Genomic DNA, 23,910 nt, shown 5'->3' on the forward strand with positions numbered 1-23,910 from the left:
CCCTCCTCAGCCGCCGCCGCCTACCGGTGCCGCGGGCTGCGCGCGGCGTTGGCACGGCGAGCAGAGGGCGCAGCTTGCCCCTGAGGGGCAGCCCCGGCCCGGGGCCGTCCTTCCCGCCCTCCGCCTCAGCGACCTGCCGCTGCCCCTCACGGGACCTTTGGGCAGCCCCCGGCGGCTTCGTCCGTTCCGCTGCTAACCGCTGTCCCGAGCTCCTCGCAAATTCTCACCAGGGAAGGAGGGGGAGCTGGAGGTGCTGAAGCATCCCTCGTGGAGGGTCCTCAATCCTCCCAGCTGGAGGGGGACTCGCTCAAAAAAAGAGCACTACTTCACCGAGAAGTTAATACGCTTAAAAGCAATGCAATACAAAGGCTTCCTATAATTTTTGCTGCACCCATCATCGTTAAGAAATGAAGAGCGTAGAGAGGAAAAACAGGGCCTTCGGTCTCTTTGCATCACCTCGGGAGTGAAAGCTTTCAGAAAACCGCCAGGTTGTGCAAGAACTGCCATGAAGTGCAAGAGGCGGCAGTGCAGCTGCCATGGAGACCGGGCCTGGCATCGCCCGCTTTTCTACTCACACCCCCGCCAGGGAGGCTCCAGCCCCAGTGAGTTATTGCAGTAATTAATAGCCAGCACTTACACATCGTCAAAACGCTTTACAAACAACACCTAACCTCATTAAATCGTGAATCGCCGTGTTGTCATCCTGTCGAGGAATGAAGACCGTTACTGCTTCCTCCACATCCCTGCGGGACGGAGTCAGTTTGCTGGTGCAGTGGGCAATCCGGAGCTGCCAGCAGATAGCACCCGATAGAGAGCACGTGTACCGGGATCCAAAGCATATCTGAGCAGCCCAGATGACTGCCTAGAAAGAGAACGCTCTTTGTTCTTGTGTACTTGTCCTGAGCCAGGATAAATGAAAGGAAAACAAAGTGCCAAACACCATCCTTCCACAGTTTGGTCTACCTCCGGTAGGTCAGTGAATGGAAAGAATGTGAATGGAAAGAATGTTTCACCAGCTTTGGAACCGCCAGGTTTGGAACCTCAACAAGGTTTAACACAGAAATAAAGGAAGGTTCTAGAAAGATAGTAACATATTTTTAAAAAAGGAAAGTATAGACACCTCAGAAAGGGGAAGCAAAGGTAGATTTTCAGTAAACAATTCTCCTTGTCTAAAGCAGGAGATAGACTAACTTGTCTGATTGAATAAGCTTCTCAATACTCGTTACCTAAGTGGCGGATACAGGGGGTCTGGCAACACAAATTTTGAAAGACACTGTTCAAGTCTTTCATCAAATCTTTAAAAAAAACTTCATAGTGGATTGTGAGGAAAGAAAAACAGCAAAACATGAACCAAAAACTAAAAGAGATGAAACGGGAAAACAAGTGGTCATTTAAAATGAGAGTGAAAAGCCAGAATGGTGGAGTGTTTTTAAGATTTTGTGCCAGAACTTGTGTTGTGAACACCCTTACAGACAATCTAGAAAAAGGGCTGTACAAAAGAAAAACACATTTGTAGAGGACACGAGAACGTGGGACAGATGCAGAAGATATTCAGAGTGACCCAATTGTGCAGGTGGGCAATACAGTGAGAAATTCAGTGTTGATAAATAATCATCAATATAACAGAATAGCTGCTGGAGGAAAGAAATCTGATTATATATCTAAATTAAAGGGAATAGGTTAAGAAATGCAGGCATCTTTAACGGCAGTTCAGTAGAAATTTCTCCTCAGTATATGTACACGGTCATGCAAACAATGTGCCAAGATATGGAATGGTAAGAAACACAAAATGTTGGATGCCATGTCATCATTTCATGTCAAAAGAGAGTTTTAAACAACGAGCGGTAAAGAGAAGCGATGAGAGGAGAATGTAGGTTTTTAATTCAAGATATATTTGCCTGTAGAATGAAAATGGCCAATTCTACCTCAGTGCTGAAACACCAAATTTACACTGAAGCCCCATGCTTCGTTAGGTGCTTTTCCTCTAGGATTCCTCAATCTTTTCCAAGGTAGTCTCCCATTCTACACGCAGAGCTGATGCTCCTTATTGTTTTACAGGTACACTTCTTCCTCATTATATTTAGTATGGCATTTAAAATTTGTTGTTAGTTGAACATTGCAGCTGTGCTGTTAAATATTCAAATCACAGGAAGCATCATAAAGAGGAAATGACTAGATGAAAGTGTGTGGCAAAATAGCTGATTAGAATGAAGAAAGCTGCTGTCAGAAGTACAAGGAAACCGCTGCCACTTGCGAGTGGCAGACTGTTAGGGAATGTGTGCAGATGGTCAGTCCTGAACAAGCTCCTTTCATTCCAAATGAACGTGGCTGAAAATTTTACAGCCCGCAGGACATCACATTTGTCATCGCCTCTTTCATGTGAGAGAACAAAATTAGAAACGATGGTTGCCTGTCCATCCTTCCTGCGTATGCGTACTCTCCTGAATAATTATTTACTATGGATCTTAGAAGTTATTTTTAAGGCGCTTTTATCCCAAATTTTATTAGCAATGATTATTTATACGATCCACTGCCTAAAAAGAGAGTTGCGCTTCTCTGCACGAGTGTAACAAACTCGGAAGCGACCGCTTACATCTTCAACATTACCTACCCACTGACACGTTGGAAATGTATCAGTATATTTCTAATTTCACAGATGAAAAACATTTTTCCATTAGGCAACATAAAACGCCTGTGCTTCCATACGCAAACTTTAATATGTTTGCAGGAGCAGCTGTAATAAAGCATTGAGACTGCAAGCCAAAGCGCTTGCTATAGCAAAACCTAGGTCTATAAAAATGTCAGCGGATTAAAGTCACTGCTTATTATATGTTCATTAACAGAAAACAGCATAAGTATCTTGTATGAAAAATTCATAATGTCAGTCACTTTAATGTAATCAGTTTTGCTTGTATAGATTGCAATACAAACTATTCTAAAAATTGTGAGGAAAAAGAGAAATAGCATTTGTTTCTAACTGGTCATATCATGCTGCGGACAAAGCTCTGGGATTATAGCTATACATGAATATAAAATCAAATGAATGCAGGTACCTTTAAGGCAAGTTTCCTGAGTACTGCAGAAGAGATACTTCTTAATCTTAGTTTTGGTAACTAAGGATTGGAAAGAGCATAGCTTACATTGTGGCACTTAGTTAGCACTTCATTAATTACTAATTACACGGCACTAGATAAAGTTCTTCTAACGAGTTGTGAATCTAAAAACAGCCATTATCATATAAAGTTGTTAGTTAAAAATAGTTTGATATGAGATGTCCCATAAGATAATTGCTAAAGCATATTGTTCCCTTCAGGAATGAATAATATAGCAGAATATATTTTAATATTTCTATACATTCCAATATAGTAGGCAATATTTACATAGCTTGTAATTCCTATTTTTTATTTTTATTCTTTGGGTAAGTCATTCCATGGGTTGATTTGCATTTAGTTCACATTACTCCAGGGTGAGAGATGCTAAAGAAATGAAAATATTGCTAAATTTACTTCAAATGTTATGAGAATTAAATTGGTTTGTTTTGTTTTCCTTTGGAACTGTGCAATCATTTCTCAAGACTGCATCACTATGCAGCTGTGGTACCTGCCTCCTTAATTTTGTTACTTCCTGATGTGCTAGTGCTTAAGCATACAAATCTGACTTTATAAATGCAGTGCTTTACATCGTACAAGGTAATTTCGGAGTTCTAGTAAGACACCTAGTCTTCAAAACTTCCTCATATATATTCCCACTCTTTTCATCTCTGGTGTCCTTGCTTTTGTTGTAGGTAGAGTCAGAACTGGATAAACGTAACATCACTGTAACTATCATTATTTTCCACTTTCCTTTTGAAGGATGTTTATGCTTAAAACATTAAACACACATCTTTTTTCCCTAACTTTTGATGAGTGGATGACATTCCTGCTTCAGTCACAAGAAAATACAAGCTTCAGTTGGCTGAGTTAAACATGAAAATAATCATAAAAAGTATTCTAAAGGATAAAAACATCAGTGCTAGAGGAATCTGATTCAAATGGACACTAGAGACCCAATGTTTAGAGTTTTCAGTTGGAGAAAGAAAACGCTAATGTTCTACTGAAGAGTGTATGCTTTGTGGCTGCTCTAATTCAGTATGTTCAACACTGTGTGTTTATATATATATATATATGTACACACATATCCATGCACATATACATATACACACATGTTTTAAGAGGACTTCCTCTTCACATCTGCAAAGCATTGTTTTCCCAAGGTCAGCAGAAGTTCTTCCACTCCTCCGCAGTGAGGAGGCTGCACACAGACAACATGTTATTTCCTAACTGTTGTATGCACAACTTATGGATGTTTCCACAGGAAGAGAATACAGTTTTTCCTGTGTTGCCTTTCTATGCCCCAGATGTACAAAAGTCAGGTTCTTGTTTATGTTAGAGTCCTAAGAGGAGCTGTCTGTGGTGGGAACAATGCTGGTAGCATCAGGGAGGGAGCTAAGGCAAAGAATGGATTGGCAGCACAGAGGCTGAATAATAACGTCCTTCTTTTTGTGCTTTCCTAGCATCTCTGTACATCACTGGAGACAGTATGTCATTAGAGACAGTGCCCGCAAACTACTTTATAGAAAGCAAATCCCTCCACAATTGCTTTTATGCTGTATAATATCTATCTAGACATAAAGAGTGGAGATGCTGGGATACCTATATGGTTTATGCACGGAATGTAAGTAGTATGAACATGATGATTTACAACAGGTTTCAATGACCATCTGAAGAGGAGAGATCCCAAATATGGACAACAGCAACTGTTAATTGAAACTAGTCATATTTCATCTATGTAAACAAAGTAATGATCACGTCTGCCACAAGACTTCAAGGGATTTATCTTCCAGGCTCCCTAGTATGGATACATCTGTCCCTTTCTTAAATCCTATGTTCTTGCCATCTGCTCCAAGAAGCTTTTTTCAACCTCAGTCAATGATTAAACAGCTATTTGGAGAAATAAGTAATTTTTAACAAAGACGTTGAATAAGTAAAAAGAAGTAAAAAAAACCCAAACCCACGACATAAACCCATATCCCTCTTGGATCTCCTTTGATCCTGTTACATGAAATGTTATTAGTCAGATACTCAAATTTCAAGGTAATGTTTACATCTGACCATACAATAGGAGACATCACACCCACAGATTCAATGCAGTTTCATTATAGCGAGTAATAAATTAGGAGCAGATTAAGTTAATGCCATTTAGCTAATAAGTCAAAATATCATTAAGAGGTAACTTAACGTGGGCAAATAAAGAAGTGCTCTGTTTTAAAGGGTACGAAACTTCCTAGAATTCTTTTCTTTTACCGTAGCAAGTAGCAAGTTATGCTCCTTAAGCTATGCTGCATACTTACCTCTCCATGTCCTGGATGGCGGAGGGAGGCAGAAAGAGATGGAGCTCTCTCTTTTCTGTGTGAGAAGAACCAAGAAGAGCAATTGGGTAGATTCTGTCCTCGTATCTGGGCAAAACTACAGCCTGCCCGGTCCTCATGTGGGTCATGTAAATTAGGGAAGCTCTTTATTTTGCATCCATCATTCACTGCAGTCACAGAAGGATCAGTCATGATCCATCTTTTATTGCTCATTAGATGCCGTGAAATCTTTGTAAACTACTAGAGATCTGTCAAGCATTTCATTACTTGTTAAGATAATGGTGCAGGGCAATGATAACACTGCCGTAAATATACTAAAAAATTGAACTTGTCCTTTCACTATGAGTTCCCTCATTTGTTTTCTTTTCTTTTTTTTTTTCAGATTGCTGCTTTTCTCTGTATACAAGAAATTATGGATTTCACCTCATTATTCCCTTGAGCTTCACAGGAGGTAACAAGACTCCGTATTTATGTTTCTTAGCCTTTGCTCTCTTGGCTGGTTTGTTGTGCTTCTGATATCCTCTGCAATTGTAATTGTTACTGCTTACAAACATGGGAAAATAGGTGGTTTTGTTTTTTGCACTGTGAAACAATGAAATGTCTTTTCAGAAATAATAAAACGCAAAGAAAATCTAAAAAGTCCTTTTTTATCAAGCAATAATCCTTGTCTGAAAAGAGCATTATGTCTAGTAGTCTCAAGAAGTGAAGATCCATTGAAGGCCTTGTCATTTATTAGTGAAGAGCATCTCAGTGAAGGATGGCTCACCTGTTCAGCTTTACATTTAATAAATACCATTGGTTAAGTTACTTTGAACAAATAGAATAGATTGTTTTATGGGCAGTATTTTCAGAATTGTTTACATAAACATTCTGGGGAATGCTTTTGGGATGAGCAAAAGGGCAAGACATCATATTTTGTAGTCTTGTGCTGGTAGGTCTTATATGCTTGTTATCTCTTTGATAACATTTGATAATGCTATAATATCTCTTTGAGAACATTACTGCATGTAAAGTGGCTTGTCAGGAGCTGAAGTTTGGTAATGTAAAGTACACTGACGATATGCTCTTATATGAAAATTAGAAAGCCAGGTTATAATACAGTTTTAGATTCTCATTTGCAGGTAAAAAAAAGAGAGGTAGAGCTAATGTCTCAGACACTCTCTTGTTTTCCACATTCTCCCTTTTTCCCCCCATGTATCAGGCATTATCAATATGAACGAGTTTAGTTACAGAGGCAGGACATCTATGGAATGCTGAATGTTGGGACTTAGCAAACGCTACTCAAGATCATTTGCATTAAAAGAAAAAGATGAAACAACATTTAGTGAAAGACCTGAAGGTTTCAATATTCTTTACTAGAACTGTCTGAGAAACCTGAATTCTAGGTCTGCATTCTCTATTAAGCCATGAAACAATATACATACCAATAATAATACTATGGGGAATGTGCAGATATTTCAAAATTTCACTTTAAACAAAAAAAAAAAGAATCACGCCACTGTCACTGCCCTATAATATCACTGCTGAGAATCACTTTAAAATACACTCTTAAAGTAAATAAAAAGTCAGTCTCTATGGAGGCAAGGCTTGTTTCATGAGAAAAATCATCTGACATGTAGCACTTGGACTGGAAGGTCTAATGTTTATAAATGTGTCTCAGCTGGAGACAGCTGCTCAACTTTTGAAATTTCGAAGAGATTCTTCCTGTATACTCTGGAAAGGCTTCAAAGTACGCTCAGCAAGCAAATTCCAAAAATACAATGGGTGTTTTTTAGCAAGTGTTCACCTCAACTACTGCTCTATGCCACATAATATCAGAAAAAAACACACGCCCGAGAATCAGAAGAGTATTACATCTCAAAAAAATTGCACATCCATTTCAAATCAGCCTTTGAGAGCTGCATGAGAAAATATGTTGACAACAATCATTCGAAAGTGATGTCGAATTTGAGTATTTTCTTTTGTACTACAGCTTATCACATTGCCTTTGCGAACACACTATCTGAACACTTCTAAGGATGTTACAAACAACAACTAAAACCTGACAGATTTATTGTCTTGCTCTTTCCCTGGAGGAGAGCTGTAAATAAGCTAGCTTGTTTTGTTACTCTTTGTCTTTTAGATATAGCTATAGATGCTTTTAGTTTTCACCAGAGAAGACAAAACGTAGTGAGAAATTAGCAAGCTTCACAACGGTCTTTAATTCTCACAGGAATTCTTTCTAAGGTCTCACCTTGTCCTTCTCTGTCTTCTTCATGGATGAAATTTATACATTTATACCTGTATCATCTATGGTAGAAAGCTCCTTTGTGACTAATGAACATGCTAAATTTTGCTTCCAGACTTGATGTTTTTATCAAAAAATACTGAACTTAGATAACTGAGTACTTCAGCTATGAATTAACACTCCTAATAACAATATTTTAACGATGCAATATTCTGCAGTAAGGCAATGCAGAGAACCTTTGACGTACTCCTCATTACTCACTCTGTTCATGTTGCATCTATTTTTTTTTTAAGAGTTGGCATTTCAGACATACTATTCATTACACTGTTGCTTGTCAGATGCAATAGTCCCCATTCTCTCTGCCTGATAATTTGCAAGCTATGGTCCAAATCTCCCTCTCAGGGAGAAGGCTGCCAGAACTGAATGCAAGTTGTACTTGGGATTCACAAATAGTTATTATCCACATACGATTAATAATTCATGAACCTTGGATAGCATTCAGATACCAATTAGCCAATGGCACTAAAAATAGCTCGGTAAAGGGAAGAGGTTTGGGGCTGTCCATGCAGGTCAAGACATCATGTTGAGCACCAAAAGAGGTCACAGAGAACAGGCAAGACACACACACTATTTTTGTGAGTGTGCTTGTATAATGATAGAGGAATGCAGAGGAAGGAACGGGAGATGCCTTTGCACGGGTGGAAAATACAACAGTTTCTCCTACCTGGACAATCATGACTTCTACATGCTATCCAAGCAATCTGAATTTGGGAAGTCTAAATCAAGAGCATTTCAGATGACTTTTCTGGATATAAGAGAAGCATGGTGCAATGCAGGATTCTGGGAGGGAGCTTTTAGAAGATGGACTTAAAATCAAGCATGAGGTGGACCTCAATTATGGGCATAGTCCAATAAAAATTGAATACTGTACAAGCATTAAGTAACAAAATATATGGGAAGAAAGCTAACAGAAAATACAAGAGTATTTTCAGTAATAGATTCTTAGCTTAAATACTACATTGCATTTTGGCTTCTGGCTTAATAAACAAAAGAGGATTGGAAAGAAGAAACTAGAAGAACTACAAGAACAACACAAAAAGAGAAGACTCTAAAAACAAGAGAAATGAAAGCTAGTGTATCATTGTGCTTCGATCTACAGGTGAGAATGACACACAAATATCTTATCTGCATTATCCGCATTATCATCATCCCTTGAAACCAGTAGGCCAAGGGCACACAAACATGTATAAAATGACAGTTTCAGCTCCAAAGATCAAAAAGTGCACAGTGCTTTCTACAGAATACATTACTACAGATCTCCTACAGCTGTATTACAGATCTATGTCATGGGCCAGCTGTGGGAAGAGGAAGCACGCCTTCAGGCAAAACTTACTTCCCAGCCTGTCCATACGACCATGATTCTCTCAGTCAGGGCTGTATTCTTCCCATTCCAGCTTTGTTCATCTCTCTGCAGGTCTGCGGGTGAGCATGGCAGAAAAGATCCTCTGCTTCAGGGGCAGCTTCCCAACTTAACTAAGGCTGAGACCAGTAGCTGGGTGAAAAAATCCACCTTAACCTCTTGGGAAGAGGCAGTCAAGCAGTGTGAACCCTAAAAAAACCTCTCTACACTCCCACATAGCAGGCAGGCATAGCTGAAGATGGAAAGCAAATAAAAGAAATCACATAACCTGCCACATACTGTGAGAAAGAGAAAACACCTTGCCAACAGAAGAGACAATCAAAATCTGCATTAACTCTCCCCAGGTGCCATGTCATTGCAATGTTCCACTTCTTTGGCTCAAGGAACTCTGTGCTATAGCACAAATCATTGAGTAAATGAAACAAATAGCTTCGAATATTTTTTTACAGATTAGACACATACACACATAGTAACAACATGCTGACAGGGAGAACAACTGCAAGAATTAATGTCAGTGATGCTTCACAGCATAAACTGATCACTGACAGGAGAAATTTCTCTCCTTTATATATTTTGCATAAAGTTCCGGTACACTGCCTTCTGCTGTAGCATTAAATATAGGCTACTGCTAGAGATGGAGAAGATCCTCAAGAATAATAGCTCTTGGTTCTGTTCCTTGTTTTTTATTACCAGTTATTTATAGCATATTATTAAAAAGTCAGACTGTACTGATTTTGATTTGAGACAGAGAGAACAAATGTGCATGCATATGTGAGATTTATGCCAACGTGTATCTGGAAAACGAGCCTTAAGAAAAAGTTACTCTGTTTCTCCCTTCTATTTCTGAATCCCCTCCGAGTTAAATGTTTTTGGTTTGGATTCACACAGGTGGGAAACATCTTTCAAGACCTTTCCGTTTCAATTTAATCCATTGCTTTTGATGGTTTCCTTCTATTCAATTAAGTAACTAGAGACAGGTATTTAAACTAATTGCTGCACAATGAACCATGAGAAAAGGCAGCAGTTAGATGGATGCTTATAAGGCAGGAGGTTCAAAGGAAACTGACAGGATATTACCCAGTTTGCAGCTCTTATTTGTTGAAAGCAGCAGAACGGAATTAGGGCAATTAGACTTACTAGCTGGTTTACTGACCTGTAAGAATAAAGGGAATAAAAATGCCACTGTGTGATAAAGCAGGCAATACTTGTAAAACACCATCAGGGCATGCATAACAGCTCAAGCAACACTCTTAAGAAAAATATAATTTTCCACTTCTGTTTTGTTAAGAAAAATATAAAGGGAGTGCACTACCGACAGCGATACAGATAGAGTTAGCTTTTCAGGAAAATGCACAGGGCCAGACCTTGCCTCCTACATCTGCACATGTTTTCTGCTCTTCAGGCCCATGGAATTGGGCCAGGAAAATTAATTGGCAGAGGACTGTGTTATCTCTTCTGCATAGTTCCCATGTAGTGTCTCAGAGAAAGACCATGCAGCTAGGGAGCTGACAGGAAACGCAGCCTGCTGGGGAAAACTGTCCTTGACTCCCACGGATCCCAGAGGATATTCCAGATTTCAGCGGGACATCTCTTTCTTGTTGATCTGAGGCGATCTGAAGAACTCTGGCACTGAGATTTCCTTCTATAGTTGAAAAGCAAGGGTTGATGTGGGTGTCAGGGTTTTTATATACTGTGTAAGTTCTGGGCAGAAGCGTGAATGCTGATGTAATGACAGCTTGCTTTCTTAAACTAAGAAGCAACGATAGGTCACTGCTTGCACACTGGGTCATTAGGCCTGCAGCTGCCTCAGAAATACTGTAGAAGAGGATTTGATCTTGGAAAAGGGAGCCAAGGACATTATGAAGTGCTGCCTTGCTCCCACACAACCCACCTCCCTCCCCTACTACGTGCCCCTCCCCTACCTTTTGTTTTAGGAACTACCAAGCTCTCCGTACTCAAGAAGGAAGGAGGATGTCTTTAGGAGATGTTCATCTCCCACTTTAAGATATATTATGAATAGAAAGCTATGATCCAGCCTGCTGAATTACAGAAGAAATATCAGGCTATTTTCTTTTCAGATCCCCATTAAGTAAAGTACATCCTTCTTGTCTAGCAGAAAATCCCAGGAAGCAGGAAAAAAACATTCTGAAGTTTGCATTGATAAATTACTTGAAAGTGCCTCTCCAGTTGGGGTGTGCAAGGCATGTAGAAGGGTCAGAGCCCTCATATTCTCAGCTCCTCAGCTCTCAGGGGAATTCTGCATCACTTCCATTAAGTGCCACTGGAGTCCTCTCCCCTCCTCCATCATTTCCTGCTCCCTCCACTATCTTTACCACTCTTACAGCATGGCTCACTAAGAAACTGTGCTGCTGTTAGCTCCCTCCCATACGGCTATGCACTAATCCCCCCTCCCACACATCCATGCAAAGAGGGGAGAATCTATAAGTGCCGAAGAAATGCCTCACTGAGCAGCCGTCTGCTATCTAGGTTACATCTGGTGAGCAAAAGGTGCAAAAGAATCGTGCAAAGCAGCATTACTGCTTTCCTCCCTGTTCCTCGCAACATCTGCAGCACTTCCAAGTACCTGAATTTGCAAAGGAAGATTTCTGGGGGGAATCTTAACATTGGGAGAGAGCTAATAATCTCCTTTCTTCTTCACTTAGAATCTTAGGGTATTTTTCGCAGTGTTTTTAAATATTGCTTTTGCTCCCTTGCCTGTTTGGTCAAAAGAAGAGGCAAACCTGGAATTTACTGAAGCGTGAAGGAAGACAGAAAATTGAACCACACAGCAACTTTCTGAAAAAAAGCTTCTGTCTCTGTCTATTTACATGGAAGCTTTTTTTTTTTTCACATCCTAAGGAAGCATGTCAAGAAACATGCCATTTGTCAGCAGCTTGCGATAGCAGGCTGTCAGCTCACTGCCTAGCAACTCACACTGCATCGGGATATCCTGGCACTACATACACTGTCATGTCTCATTGCTTAATGCTCGCCTTGATGCCGTCTCACTCGCTAACAACATGTTACATCAGGTTCCTCACTTGGGAGATACTGAGCTGTGTCGGCCGGCCCAGTGAGCTCAGCTAATGACACCAATAGGAAAAGCAATAGAGTGGCTTACCTAGGTAGCAGATTTACTACGCCACCAAAGTCACAATGTATTTACACAGGATTTTACATTTAAGCAGAAACTCAGCATTGGTGTAAAATGAACATCAGCCTCCCTGAAACGTCAGAAAGCATTTTAAAATGTATTGCTCACAACCAGTTGGTGATTTGCTGCGAAATAAAGCTATAATCTTTAAACTAGGAAAACAACAACAACAAACGTATACATTTTGCTTTACCCACGCAACTGTAGCTTGGCTGTGTGACTTGGTGATTTCATTTAATAGCATTTAGCATTTAGAATAGCATTTAGACTTTATCTCTTAGATAGAAAAGCAGAGGTTTTAGCCTCCTCAGTGACAGCGAGACACAGAGGGGATTTGGGCCCTCAGATGACTGCCATGTGCTACTGTCATCTTGCAGGTGATGGCTTCCCCCTCCCAGGGCAGTCTGTCCTCCAAAGCTTCTGTTGTAATATAGAGTAATAAGAGGGACAAAACTGAGGACCACAATCCTGTATGATTGAAAAACCTTTAAGAACACATAAAAACCCCTTGACTTTGATTCTATGACTTAAACTCACTAAAAACCAGCCAGATCTTGGAGGTCACAAGAATGCTGATTTTGCAGGTGAAGGTCTTTGAAAAACTCACTGTGCTGTTCTCAACACAGCTGTGTTAGGGCCTTGGATTCCCCCAACTACTTCAGTGAGATTTTTTTTTTTTTACATAGGTTTTCAACCACAGTTTCATATATCATACTGAAGAGATGACTTAAGTAAAAAGCACACCAAGTAAAACAGAGGTCTTCTCTCACTACCTCTTTCACAAGATATGAAAATCAAGAAACATACTCCAAGCTTGTGGATTTTATGTACATATGCACCATGGAATTGTCTCAACTCACATACCTTTTAAATTGCCTGCGCACTAACATACAAATGCAGAGAACCTTTCAAAAATGCAAGTCTTAATGCAGTCAATGTAGCTAGGGACATTATCGCATTTGAAAAATGGAAAACAAAATCTCCAGTTCAATGAGACTGATGGAATAAAGCAAAACAGATCTGAAACCAATACAGTATTATGGAGGTAAAGCAGTCATAGGAGGTGAGTCTGTTCATAGCAGAGCCCAGCAGTCACTGAAGCCACCCTGCTGATCACCTCCGTCACAAAGAGAGTTGTTTTGCTGCTACAGCACAACTGGCTCCACACACATACTGGACAGCTGAGCAGAGGAGGCAAACTGGTTTAGTTAATGCCCACAAAGCTCTATGCAGAACTCTCAGCTGTGAGCAGTAATCACTAAAAATTTGTCATCACTGAAAAAGAAAAGCTCCTCCCAAAGAGCACATGAAAGCATTCTCTGCGAGACTCATTTGTGCTTCTGTTACTTTGTGCATCTGGAGCAGTGTCATTAGTCATGGAGGCGTAAAATATCCCTGACCAAGTGACAAATCCTGTACATCAAAGGCAGAAGATTCTCTGAAATATGTGTCTCCATTGTACCTAACATACTACATACTGCAATGGACATGGAAAGCCAGATAATTCTTTAGAAGCCCCAAATCCATAGAATCCTAACTAGAAGGAGTTCATAGTCCTTTTGGAATTACCCAAATATATACAACATTAATTTCTTTTTTCAAATAAGCTCTCTTTAATGTAATTATTCTCATGAATGCCACGTACAAAAATAGATTTACCATAGGGAAGAAAAAAGATCATTCTAATTTTTGTATCAGAAGATAAAACAAGTCAGTGAAGATGGTTTAATCCACTCCATTCCATTTAAGGATGTAACAAAGCAAATGCATGCACTTGACTGGTTACATCTCAGCTGAGGATTGGGTAACTGTTAAAAAACAAACAAATACTACCAGGACCCTTGTGAGTGTAACTCTAGAAATCAATACCCTGATTCTCTTAGGAAAGCTACGCTATTATCTTCTGATAATCAAACAAACAAACAAACAAAAAAAACAGTCTACAAAAGAATTTTCATTTTAAACACAGGAGCAACTTGCTATAGTGTTATTTTTATCAGCATGCCCCTTCGCTTGCCTCAGGAAGGTTCCAGTAAGAACCAAAAACACTGTCACAAGTGCATACCTTACAGCATTTTATGTGCTTGGCACATCAGCAGCTCTGTAAACTCTATCTTCTACATCACTTTCCTGAAGCCTACTTATCCTAGAGCGTGTTAAAAGCATTTGCACAGATGCAGGAAATTATTACTCTAAATGTGATTCTTATGCCTAACCTTGACTAGAAAATATAGCAAATGTTGTAGTACATGTTTTTTAGTCTTTGGAGCATGTCACATTTAACACTCAGTTACCTGACTTTTTTATTGCAATATGTCTAGACAAAAACTAATGTTAATCATTGCATCTTTCTCTCACGACACGACACGTGCATTCATATAAATAGCACTTGTATGGTATGTGCTGTGGCACTCCTGGCAGACACATGTAGGCATACACACATCACCACTTGCAGTACATGCTGTAAGCTGTCACCAACATGTAATTTTTTATCAGCATTATTTTCAGCTAGGGATGGAGTGAAACAAATAAGGGAGGTAGATATTCTTGAAGGATTATCCAGGAAAATATATAATCATTCTCCAGAAAATAAATGCAGAGAGCACTTGGACTTTAAGCAAAACTGTCTCACAGATCACTCACCATCATTGTGCTGACCCAGTTAATTTTCCAGTTCCATAAAAGCTGGTTGTTTTTGAGCTTGTTTGTTGAACAAGCCGATCCAAGCTGATATGCCTCAGATTTGACCCAGCATTTCCATGGGTAGCTCATCACACTGTCTCTTCAGTCTCCTCTCCTCCTTGCTCACACAAGCAAGGCACAGAGGAGGATTTTCTGCTTGGGAACACCTGGCCATCACAGCGCCTTGCTGCTAAGCAGGATGAGAGCACAACATTGGGCAGGCACTGGCACAGGCTGCCCAGGGAGGTGGTGGAGTCCCCATCCCTGGAGGTGTTCAGGAACCATGGAGATGTGGCACTGAGGGACATGGTTAGTGGGCATGGTGGGGAGGGGTTGATGGTTGGACTAGAAGATCTTACAGGCCTTTCCCAACTGTAATGACTCTATGACTCGAAGCCCAGTGGCAGACTCTGTGCTTGTCCTAGATACCCCAGGCTGGTCTCCAGAACGTGCCACGTTCCCTTGAGGGCAAACAGGCTTGCCAGCTATGACTTGATTCCTTGTGCAGCAGGCAGCAGATCGGACGCAAGGAGCACATCATGGTTGCTTTAGCTGCAGCAACCCCAAGGGATCTTTAGGATGTGACAACACTCCACCCTTTTCACTGCTTGCTCTTTCCTATGCTGGAGGAGAAATGAGGGTAATTCCCAGCTGTCTACACATCTGCACCCTTTTCCAGGGCTCTCTTAACACCTGGAAAATCCTTTTACAGCCACACAGCTTTAGGACTGCTTGGTGATGTCCTGCAGTGCTAGGTCTCTGGGCTGGGCTTTTGCTGCTGAGCTCCACTTCCCACATCATACCTTTCCACGTGGCCTGGCTGCAAACGGAAAACATCTACGCATGATGACAAAGAATCAAGGCTGGAATATCTGCTGTGGTCTGGAAAGCAATGTGACTCTACTTATGAGTGGCACAGGAATGACAGCACCAGCCCGCGCTGAAGTGCTGTGCTAGTGGGTAAGAGATCAGACAAAGCTTTATTCCTGAGCACAGGCTAATGTGTAAACACCAAGCTCTGGAGGCGAGTCTGGGCTTAAATGCATGTCCAGACCTGTGCTTAGCAGAGTGCAAGCCCAGCTACGTGACTTCAGCATGGTCACGATGTGGCCATTAAAACTACAAAGAAACAAAACCAAAAAACAAACAAAAGAAAAACCCCAACAACAACAAAAAAACAACCCTGTAAAAACAGCTGACTACTACTGGCTTCCTATTTCAGTGTTACCTAAAAGAAAAGGGCAGAACGTGTCTTTGGCTCCCACTTTTCTTTTGTGAAGCTACAAAAGATCCAAGATCTCCATAAAATATCAGGAAAGAGGAATGCAATACCCTTAAGTTGTGCAACAGAAAGGACCCGTACTCCTGGCTGGTTTACTGAGCAAGATCGCATTTGAAGTCTTTGTGTCCTTGCCTACTCCAATTCTTCACATGGCTAAGAGCTCAAATTTAGAAGGAATTTCCCCCATCTTGTTGTTCCTCATATTGGTTAATATGCTTCATCTAGCTCAGGTTTCAGAGATAGCTGACTTTCAGAGATTTCCCAGGATCCATACAGTTGGTGAAGTATTCAGACAATTGGGACTACATCGTGTTTCACTCAGTAAGAAGAGAACAGAGTGGATTTTATACTATGTGGGTCACTCCCATGAGTTTCCCAGTTTGGATTAACCCAGATTTCAATGATTGCTTGCTTATTACAGAGAAAAGTAAGCGCAATTCATGAATAACAGTAACAAAAATGTTGCTCTATCTAATTTCTCCTATATTTAAAAATCTAAATGAAAGCTTGAAAAAAATCAGGTTCAAATCTGTAAAGATAGAAAAAAAAAACAAAGCACCCCTGAGCATGATCCTGAAGTGGTCTTCCCTGCAGCTCTGTCCATCACTGCTTGGCTCAGACCATGCCAGGTGGTGGGTCCGACAGCTTCTACCAGTGGTAATCTCTAACTAGTAGAAGCGCAAGGATTTCTTCAGTGCATTAAGCCTTTTCAGAAAAATAAGCTATAAATACTTTAAACAAAAATTAGATAAACAAAACAATGAAGAAGGAAACACAGAATCATAACACAGCAAGATTAGGCCTTCAGATGATCTTAAAGCTGTATAGTAATACAAGGGTTTTAACCTACTGTATCCTATTAGTCCCTTTTTAACTCTGCTGTGCAAGTGCAATTGCAAATAGCCTCAGAAGATGTGCAGAGGTTCAAGGCACAAACTGGATTTTTGATTTGCAAGAAGGAATTTTTGTTCGGCCGGTTCTGTACTTGCCATGCACTCTATTCTGGACTCATTGCTTACAGGAGGTAAACGTAATTTCATATAAAAGCTGCATAACCTAATAAAAAACTCTGTGTTTGTACAGAGAAATTATGTGTTCAGATGATGAGAAGTGAAACGAACAATTCATCATTAACTATTTGCGGGACTTCTCACATGTTAAAACACGTGAACAGAGCGCACTTGTTTATCCAATCTGCCATAGTGGCAGAAGTCACCTCCTGTAAGAGCTCTCACTGCTGGCTGCGTGCCCTCTGTGCGAGAAAGAGGAGTCTGACAACCAGGAAAAGAGCCCAGGAGAGGGGAGAGAGGAATTGGATGAGATGAGTTACCTAGAAGTGATGAGGCCTTAAGATGGGTAACACCTCAGTACAGTTTTCTTGTTTACTGTCCCTTTCTTAATACCACTATTTCAAAAGCATAATTTATGTTCCTCATACATTAATTTCTTATAAATATTCACCTTTTCACCTTTCTTATCGCAAGCTCAAGTCGCTAGGGATGTTTAGAAAGACACCATACAATGCCACATTTCCTGTTGACTCAGCTCCTGCCACATCCAGGCATAAGGACCAGCTGCTAACAGCAACTGAGGCAAAGAACACAGGACACTGCCACGAGCAGCACGCATTTGGGGGCAGCAATTTCATACAGACGTAGGGACAAGAACTGAGAGAACTACGGTGTTTCTAGTTAAAAACACATACATGAAGGCGGAATGCAAGGATAGCTAAATAGAGGGAAAAGCTTTAGTTGCTGTAGATGTAAAAAAAAAACTCCTAACACAAGGAAAGGGATCAGTACAAGGGGTTCAGTGTAACGCCTGCCAAAACCAAGCAATTTGCAGTAATGTATTGCACTCACTACAAACTGGAAAGGAATTTAAGACCAAAATAAATGCATGAACATACAGCTGGAAAATGCTCTATTTATGGTAGATAACATTTTTGTCGGGCATTTACAAATGTTTACAAAGTAGAAGAGCAAAAAAATTACTTTTTAACCATGTAAATAAATGAACAGGAATGAACTGAAATATAACTACTGAAATGGAACACAGAGCGCTTATACGAAGGATATAAAAATATCATGGGGGATGCCTACTTTAAAATTAAAAAAGAGACCTAATGCTCTTTCAAATGTGAGCACGCAGCAATCACACTCCTAAGAGCAGATGCACCTCCACAGCATTTGTAATAGCAGGACAAAGAGTCCCATACGTGCTCAGGTTAAAAAGCACTCCCCAGATAGAAATGGTCAAACTGGTCTACAAACCTGCCTACAAAAGAGGATGCAGACGATAATCCTAAGGAATTTGATTAAGTGCTTAAGAGCCTACAACGCGTTCAGGAGGTAATACACTACATTAATACAAGTATCAGAGTATTTATGTATTATGTAAAGACTGTTAGCACAGAAAATTAACCTAAACAAGTTGATCAAATGCTAAAATGAGATGTTATTGGGATGATGGATAAATTCACTGTCTGATTCATGTAATAAAACCCTCATAGTTCCACTATAGCAAAGCCACTCGATTCTCATTGTTACATTCTGAGGGCAGTTGAAAAGACTTGTGTTTGTTGTAGATGACAGAGTCATTCTGGAACACCCTTGTTGACTGAAAACTATAAAATTTGTACCCACAATTCACTTCCTAGACATTTAAATAGGGCATTTCAAAATTATATACAATAGAACTGAAACAATGTTATGGTTTAGAAAAGAAAGCCCAAAGAGCTCCATCAATATAAGCACACAAGTGTTGGGAACCAACCTGCAGGATTCCATGCTGACCAGCGCCTACCTAAAAATGAGTTTTCTATAATGTGGAGCTCTTCCCATTGTTCAGAAGAACTATCAAGAGGCTGCACAAACACGAATCAGCTGTGTAACACAGGAGGTTCTAGTGACTTATGCCTCCTCATGGTAAAATCCAAAAGCTGCCAGAAAATACGTTTTTAGAAATATGATTCAATACTATTCTATCTTTCCAGAACATGAAGCAATAAGACAAACTCAAGCATGAAATATAAAATGGCCGAAGCATAGCAGAGCACGTGAAAATAACTCCCAATGAAGTTCTGGACTGCATTGCTACAGGTAAGGGGGTAGAAGTAAAAAAACAAACAAACAAACAAACACAAAATGACCCTCTATGATTGTTCTTCTGTCCCAGGAAGGGCGTCTCCTCCGCTATAAGGGAAAGACAGAATAGTAGGAGTTGGCCTACCTGCTTATTATGGTCTGTCTGCACACTACACTTGCATTTGAGATGTAACTAGTTACAGCCATTGTGCCATCCCTTTTTTATTTAAAGAATAAAATCTCACTACACCAGTACCGCTCCCAACACCAGCATTGTTTGGCTAATTATTCACCCAGCGGACATACAAACTTCACGTTGCTGGGATGCTTTGGGATGAAAAATGTGACTTGTCAACCTCTCATCTCCATAAAACCGATCCAGATGATTGGAGTATGACTCTACTGTGTCCTGTGGGGAGCTCTCAGACTGCTTTTGCAGAGGTGTGCTGCTCTTATAGAGATGAATGCAGAGTGAGGAAAGCGTGCAGCTTCTATTTTGGTAATAAGTGGTTCGGTAATGTGTGGTTTGATGGCATATTTTTCAGCCCAGAGCAGCCCCACTGGGCACAAAGCTCAAAAGGAACAGTAGTGCAAGTCCTCAGAAAAAAAAAAAAAATCAGGAAAATAAATCTCACATTAGGTAGAGCAATTAATTGGCTGCTTTATATGTACTCTACTGCTATATGCTGAATAGGAATCGAGCAGCTTAAGAACACAGATGTTCAATTTTAAAAGCAGTCTTTCTTTGGTTGGAATTGTAATGGTATTTTTATAAGTAGAAGTTTTGATTTTAATGTTATTCCCATTGAGAGGTGCTAAACATAGGCACCCCACACTGTAACTCTTCTTTTCAGCTTGGCCTCGGATTTTAAATTGCATTCTTAAATATAAACAATAATAATGCTCTACTGAAAGCAGTTTTAAAGACCCATGGTCCACACTGTCTGCCTAAAGGGAGGCGGGGAAATTAAAACTGAAAGAGAGAAATATTCCAGTAATAAAAGCTACAGCAGAGTAGACAACAAACGGAGTGCAGCATTTCAACTCTTTTTAAAGCTGTATCGTGTCACGGTCTATTCAACTGTATATCAGCACAAACTTTCTGTACAGCAAACATGCCCTCTGTGTGTCACAAAGCACGAATGTATACGCGAGAGTCTCACACAGTGCAGCACCAAAAGCACAGAAAAAATAAATATTGAAAAACAACATTACGGAATGCTTGCTCTGGAAAATTACTATCAGGGACAAAACAAATCCACGCCAGAACACAGCCCTGTGGCATTACAGTATCCCTCGGGCAAATGGGGAAAGAGAACCCAGCGTGCAGCTAGACTACCAACACTGGCACACAGACTGAAAGACACCTCAGCACAGTGTTTGTGGAAAGTATCAGTGATCTGTCAGGCCTCGAGCAGTCATGTGTAATAAAGCTCATCTGTTACGGGTACCTACCTGTGTTGCATAGCTAGGCACAAGGCAGTATTTTCTTACTGCTAAAAATACATCCCTCCCCTCTCCAAAATGACAAAAGTATAACTTTGCCTGACCTATTTTTCGTCCTCATTCATTCTGTGGAAATCTTGTAAAATTGACACCTAATTTCCAGGTGCTGTTGCTTAGCTTCCTAAATTATTAATAGGAGTGTAATAATTATCCCTTTTTATCATTACATGGGACAGCCAATAGATGCAAAGTGTGCAATCACATCACCACCCTCATATCCGAGCATGTTTACAATATCAGAAGATCCCTCTACCATTGTCAATGAATATGCTGTATTACAAAGATATATTTTATGTCATGAACTAATGATATACTCTACTGGTCTAACATAATTGTGTTAGCAGAGATCCAGGGTAGAGCACAAAATTTGGTACATAATTGGAAAATATGGACCAAATCTAGGATGTCTGACATGGTAGCCACCACAGACAGCTCTTTTCTCTGGTGACAAGCGATAGGATGTGAGGAAAAGGCCTCAAGTTTTGCCAGGGGAGGTTCAGACTGGGTATTGGAAGAATTTCTTCATGGAGGGGGAAGCCAAGCACTGGAACGGGCTGCCCAGGTCAGTGGGGAGGCCCAGTCCCTGGGGGCATTCAGGAGACATGTGGACATGGCAGTAGTGGTGGGACTCAGTACATTAGGTTGATGGTTGGACTCAGTGATCTGGAAGGTCTTTTCCAACCCAGGTGGTTCTATGATTTGGTTAGTGTATTCAAGAGCGGTGTCAGGTGGAGCCAGAAGGCTTCAGTGCGTGGGGTGCACTTTGTGTGCTGATCCTGATGTGGGTTTAGAAAGAAGAAATGAGATGTACAGAGAAGAAGTGAGACTAGTTATGGGGAGTGTGAGGGAACTACTGAGGAATGGGAAAACTTAATGCATCTTCTAAACGTTCAGAATTATTTCGAAAGTGAAAACGAGGGATATTTCCATTTCACAGCATCTTCACAGCTATACTTGTACCAGCAAAGCTGCGTCAGCAGGGTTTCCTATTAGCAACACAACCAACAGGAACAGCTTTTCTGCTACCTTAGCTGTCCAGTCTCCCAGGTCCAATGCCAGACATCGTCATCTAGTCCTTCTGGCTGAGTGGGCTGAAGATGTTCTGACTCACAGTTGTCCATCAGCATCTGCCAGCTGTGAATTACACAGCTGGGTGTGCAAAACGAATCCTGTGAGAGTTCTCATTTGCTTTGAACACAGCTGCTAAACACTTTCATCAGCACTTCATATCACTCCACTGGACCTTGCTAGGGCACAGTATCTTCTGCCTGCAAATAAAGAGGGCTGCAGCCTCCATAATAAAAGCAATGATAAGCCACAAGTGGACACTAAAGCCACTACTGGCAATATGAACGTCAAGTCATGGCCTGAACAATATGAATCAAATTAACAAAAGCACCTGCTGCTCAACAGTGGTGCATCTACACCTGCAACTTTTACTGACACAGCTGTCAGCAGACCTTTGTTGTACCAAAGCTCGAGGCCACAGCCCCTGCTGGATTTAGCTGTATCTGCTGGAGATGTTTTTACTCGGGGACCTGTGAAGTATAGAAATATTCTGCCTGCATAACTCAATTCAACAGAGATTCTTAAATGGAGCTCCTCACTACCAGAATGCACATCTCACAAAGCTCAGCTCACTGATGTTACAAGGTGCTCATCAAGGGGGTGAGAAACAACCCACCTGCTGCCTTTGCTCTGCATCTACCACCCTCTAGGAGAGAAGCAGTGCAGACAAGTCAGGGCAGAAACCTCTTAAATTACCCTTGCACACATGGCCGACCTTCAAGAGACTAGGCTGTAGACCGAGCCAGCTGTGGGAAAATCAGGCATTTAGCAAAACACTAAGAAGATAAATCAGGATGAGATAGGGGGAGTCTGGTTGCAGGTGGAAAACAGGGAACTGGAGCCCAGCTAAGAGGGATGGGACAAAGAACAAGTAATGAGTACCAAGCGATCTGGGCAACTGCTTTCGCCCTCCTGCTGCCCTGCCCATCTGCTTGGAATTTGTTTTCAAAACGAGCCCTATTTTCCCTATTCCTGTCCTGATCCAAACTCGCATATTGTGGATCTGGTGCTGTCACTCAAAACCGTAACAAAAGAAAAGCTGAACTGAGAAACAAAGAAAACTCATTATTTAATGCACGCTGACAGATTTCTTTCAGCTATTTTCCTTTAACTCATTCAGGTCCGAGTCTTCTGGCCGGTTTATCACGGACATTCAAAGACAACAACGATTTTAAATGACTAACTGTTAGAAATTCATCACAAGTCCTGCCCGTGTCTGACATTTAAGGCCAAACAACCACACACTGTTGGAGAACCCCTCCCCAACCCCCATGAAATTCATTTACTGACCTCCCCTTCCAGAAGAATGAGGTCACCGGTATAATGAGCTCTCCACATCGATCTGTAAACAGCCCGATTCACATTTTTTCTCTGCGAAAGAGGAGGAAGTTATGAAAGGAGCTGCTTGAACAAAAAGGGCTTCAGCTCCACCCGGTGGTAGCAAGAAGCTTTCCACGCCATCCCTGTTCACCCGGCGCCTGACAGCTGTGCTTGGGCACGTGCTCTGATGCAGCGTGAGCTCTAATGGGGCTGAACGGTGATGTTGCAGTTGATGTGCCTTCAAAAGATGGGGGTCAATCGTTATTCTGAGCTATGTGCATCAGCTGTCACTATGCCTTTTCGGTATTTGCAACGTTTGAACGTTTCACTAGCCGCCTTCCAAATAACACACCATGACCCCATCCAGACCTCTTGTCTCAGCAGGGATGCGGGGAGTGGCCGTGTGTGAAACTTCTCTATCTCCCACACCTGCAGCTTAGCCAGGTTTTGTTTTTCCTAACGAAGCACCACTTTCTGACATACAGAACTACTTTTAGAATTGGGGATGCTTTTAAGGAAGGTTTTTCTTGTGTGAGTTTTCAAGAACAGAACGGCTCTCGAAATTGAATGACGGGGACCTTGAGAAATTTAAAGCCAGTTCCTGCTCTGTTAGTTGATCAATAATTAAGTAGTTCGCAACATCTGACCTAATTAATGTTCAAACGCGCAACAGCAACTCTCAGGTGCTACAGGATAAATCTGTGACATGTGAAGGCCAGGCAGGTACCCTCCCTTCATCCACCACAAAAAAACTCAGC

At 41.0% G+C, this 23,910-nt stretch overlaps 1 protein-coding gene and 1 long non-coding RNA gene across 5 annotated transcripts in view; one reads left to right on the plus strand and one right to left on the minus strand.

The window, feature by feature from the left end:
• The window catches only part of RALGPS2 (Ral GEF with PH domain and SH3 binding motif 2), a 141,216-nt gene extending 118,002 nt beyond the window's left edge, over nucleotides 1–23,214 (minus strand). Inside the window, exon 1 of one of the 2 annotated variants that reach the window (XM_021404115.1) lies at nucleotides 23,123–23,214. The gene's annotated coding sequence lies outside the window, so the exon portion shown is untranslated. Of the gene's footprint in view, nucleotides 1–5,389; nucleotides 5,504–23,122 lie in introns of those variants that run through there. The other variant, XM_021404114.1, reaches the window with a different exon arrangement.
• LOC110402260 lies at nucleotides 228–23,092 on the plus strand. Of its 3 annotated transcripts, XR_002441009.1 has the most exons (3): nucleotides 228–1,573; nucleotides 5,790–5,858; nucleotides 19,168–23,092. It is a non-coding gene; the product is annotated as an uncharacterized LOC110402260 (long non-coding RNA). The 3 variants fall into 3 exon arrangements; XR_002441008.1 differs by lacking the exon at nucleotides 19,168–23,092 and having other exon boundaries at nucleotides 5,790–6,049; XR_002441010.1 differs by lacking the exon at nucleotides 19,168–23,092 and having other exon boundaries at nucleotides 228–968; nucleotides 5,790–6,049.

The sequence above is a fragment of the Numida meleagris genome, chromosome 7, assembly GCF_002078875.1.
Source record: "Numida meleagris isolate 19003 breed g44 Domestic line chromosome 7, NumMel1.0, whole genome shotgun sequence".
Classification (NCBI taxonomy): Eukaryota; Metazoa; Chordata; class Aves; order Galliformes; family Numididae; genus Numida; species Numida meleagris.